General features: G+C 46.7%; 1 long non-coding RNA gene across 2 annotated transcripts in view; it reads right to left on the bottom strand.

Moving 5' to 3' along the window:
- LOC109507200 (uncharacterized) overlaps positions 1-3485 on the bottom strand; it is an 11154-nt gene that overhangs the window by 807 nt on the left and 6862 nt on the right. Inside the window, exon 2 of one of the 2 annotated variants that reach the window (XR_002166425.1) lies at positions 593-675. This is a non-coding gene — a long non-coding RNA (uncharacterized LOC109507200). Of the gene's footprint in view, positions 1-524; positions 676-3485 lie in introns of both variants that reach the window. The other variant, XR_002166424.1, reaches the window with a different exon arrangement.

Below are 3485 nucleotides of genomic sequence, written 5' to 3'. Positions count from 1 at the left end.
TTATTGGACAGAAAAGCGAACATGACAATGTAAAAGCATTTGACCAGTCAATCTTTGTGTGGGCCAGTTCAAGTTGCACGCACACAAACACTGACGACAGGCCTGAGATGGGAGCATGTGCTTGACCAGCTCGTGTGTGATGTCACTGACATCTCATGACACACCAACGGGGACATGAGCACGTCCGACTTCTATCACTGAGACAAAACCTAACTGCCGTGTACTCCACAACAACATGATCACACTTTTCTGGTCAAGTTTTAAATGACATTGACCAAGTTCACACTCTTCTAGTCAAGTTTTTAAATGACATTGAAATGGGCTAAGTTAGTCATGTATGTATATATTATATATACATGCAAACAGACACATTTTTAAACTAACTTGGTCCACTTCAAGGTTTAAAAACATATTCCAGAAGTGCTTGATGATGCTTGCGTTGTCTATGGGGAGTTGACACTGTTGTGCAGTACAACAAGCAGAAGTTTAAGTTGAGTGAGAGACAGACAGGCGGGCACACTCACCTCCACTTGTGGTGCAACGTGACATCAGACATCAGCTCTTCAAGCACACCACACAGCTCAGTACTCACACGTGTCCAAATGCAGGTCGGCGTCCCTCCCGCATGTCCTCAGAGTCTGGCGGCTGCGCCTTTGGCCCAGTAATCTGACAAATCTGGTCAGGCAGAAAATAAAACGAAAGTGGAAAGTCACACACTTTGTTTCTTTTTCATTTGAATCATTATTCGTAAAGTGGCAGACTTTTACTTTCAACCCATCCATTTCCAAACGTGCCGGCACTCGCAATGCATCTGTTTGAGCAATCCACTCGCGGCTCTCTCCCCACACCTAAGGTACAATGAGCAACCTCCTTTCAAAAAACAAGAGAACAAAATCACGGGTGCATTTGTGTGAATAGTTTTGAAACAAATCTGCTCCACCACCCCTGATGTGAAGCCATCACATTTCCACTGTTGATAGCAGCTTTGGTGTGGAAAACATTCAAAATAGTATTCAAGTCTGCCCCCTTTGCTGACGTTGTTTTTTACGATAACTTCCAGTGACTTAGTGAGTAACAACAGCAAAATTAGAGGAGCAACGTGTCTTAATAACGCTCCCCAACTGTCTACATCTACACACTCACAGTTAAACGGCGAAGTCAGTTTAAAATGTTAAAATTACTCACTTAGAACAGGGCTTGTGGAAAGCGGAAAAACTTGCTCATTGAACCGGATGTGGTACAGTTCTTGGGTTTAATTGTTATTCTTCCTCTCGGTGGATTGGATCTCCTTGGTCCATATCGCCCCCTACTGTCCGGGAAACCACAAAGGCGTTTGGTAAGCAATCTGAATCAAATTTACAGTCCAGTACTGTATTCGCCAAGCGTGCAGAAACACAAAAGGAATTGACTTTCCCAGTTCCAACTCGTCCAGAGGATCATAAACACAATGACAAAGACCAACATGGTGAGAGAGCACCTGTTAAATGTACCCAGAGAGTTGTATTTTTTTCGGTGGGACTGAACTTGTAAAATGAAAGCCACTTCAGTCGAAGGTTTGTCGTTCCTATTGGACACCAGCAGACGGCGCCCTTACGTTTAGTTCAGGCCTTTTGTTGTGTTGTTTTGTTTGTTTTTAAGCGTGAACACCGTCGACGACGGCGCGAGCTCTTGCGAGTTTGCGGTCGAATTTGACAATGATTCTTACTGCTGTTAGCTGAGATTGGAAAGCGAGTTTATTGTTTCCCCTTGCCAAAAGCGGGCCCTCTGCTGGAGTTTGAGACCGAAATGTTTCTGACCCCGTCCAGTTGTGACGGGCTGCTCGTGGCGGCGGAGGGGCTGGGAAGAGACCGCATTCTGCTGGAGTTTCATGCGGGTGGACTCGGAACAAGGAGGCCTGGTTCTACCTCCCATTGCCGCATTGTCGTAGTTGGGTAAACTTTGTTTTGGAAGTGGTGGTGGTCGTGGTGGGGGCGGGGGGGCTTCATGTTGATCGATGTACGGTGAATACTTTGAGGGGGAAAAGTTATGGGGGCCCTCAGAAAGTCATCCGATGTTTCCTCCCCAATCTGAAACGAAGTTTGATTTCACCGCGATCCTTTGGGTTTTGCAGGTTCTTCAGCCCCCGGCCCCGTTGGGACGAGCAGAGAGCACCCCGCAAGCATACAGACGAGACTTGCGTCTCAACTTTTCCAGCGGAGTTGCCCTGATCTAAAAAGCATCTTGAAACAATGAATAAAGTTGGCTTGCACGTTTGGAAGTGTGCGTATGGGTGTTTTATTTGCACTTTATTCACGATCGCCAAGAAAGCAAAATGACAAAACGACACAATCTCTTTGTGCAACTCGTCTTTAATCGAAAACGGAGTTGGCTTTGCAAACTCTCTCCTGATCTCAGGATGGCGTTCTGAAGGCAGGCAGCGGTCGGAAATACTGGCGTGGTCGAGGGGTGATGGGTGAGGTTGGAGTGCCGTCACGTCGCCCAAAGGCGAAGCTCGTCCCATCAGTGACCACTCCACGAGAGACGCCAACCGTCTCACCAATTATTTTTTTTTTACCGTCAAAAAAACGGACTCGTGTGGTCGGCCGCCTTCGATTACATATAGAAATTGCGAAATGTACGTCCCAGGATGGCCTGATGGTAAAAGACATCGCTGGGTAGGCAGGCGGAATGAGTTCGAACCTCCATCTGCTCTCCGTTTATAAATTTAGCAAGAGTCGAACAAGTGTTTTCCCGTCACCTCGTTCAGGGGCGAAGTGAGAAGTTTGAAGCAGAAGCGAACACGCCACCACAGATGTCAAGCGTGTCACCAAACATGTTCCTTTCTTGACAGGCTCGCTGGGTAGGCAGGCGGAACGAGTTTGAACCTCCATCTGCTCTCCGTTTATAAATTTAGCAATAGTCGAACAAGTGTTTTCCCGTCACCTCGTTCAGGGGCGAAGTGAGAAGTTTGAAGCAGAAGCGAACACGCCACCACAGATGTCAAGCGTGTCACCAAACATGTTCCTTTCTTGACAGGCTCATCTTAAGACGGACGCCCTATAATTACATGTAAAAAATTCGAAATTTTCGCGCCAGAATGGCCGAATGGTAAAAGACATCGAGTAGTGGTCAGGCGAACCGAGTTCGAGACCCACCATGTGCTCTATTTATAAATTAAGCAAGAATCGAACCCGGCCTTCCCGGGTATCAAGTATTGTCGTTATCCATTCGACCACGCAAAATCACTGATCAAACTTTTCGGGTGTTTATATTTATAGACCTGATGCAACGGGACTATGGAACGACAATAGATAGAGGTAGTAGTAGCCGACGTCACTGTGGAAGGACAGTCCAGTGGAATGCGACAGGGATTTTCCACCGGTGAACTCAGGTTCGAGCCCGGTTTGTGTCCTGAGGTAAACCCTTCATCATTTCGCTCAGATTTTTTCCACACAAGATCTTCACTCGCACTTCCTGTTTCAAATTAAGTTTTTTTTCTTTCCGGA

This window comes from Hippocampus comes, unplaced genomic scaffold (genome assembly GCF_001891065.2).
Source record: "Hippocampus comes isolate QL1 unplaced genomic scaffold, H_comes_QL1_v1.1 scaffold17, whole genome shotgun sequence".
In the NCBI taxonomy this organism is placed as follows: Eukaryota; Metazoa; Chordata; class Actinopteri; order Syngnathiformes; family Syngnathidae; genus Hippocampus; species Hippocampus comes.
The sequence above is the reverse complement of the archived record's forward strand: the minus strand, read 5'-3'. Positions and strand labels throughout refer to the sequence as shown.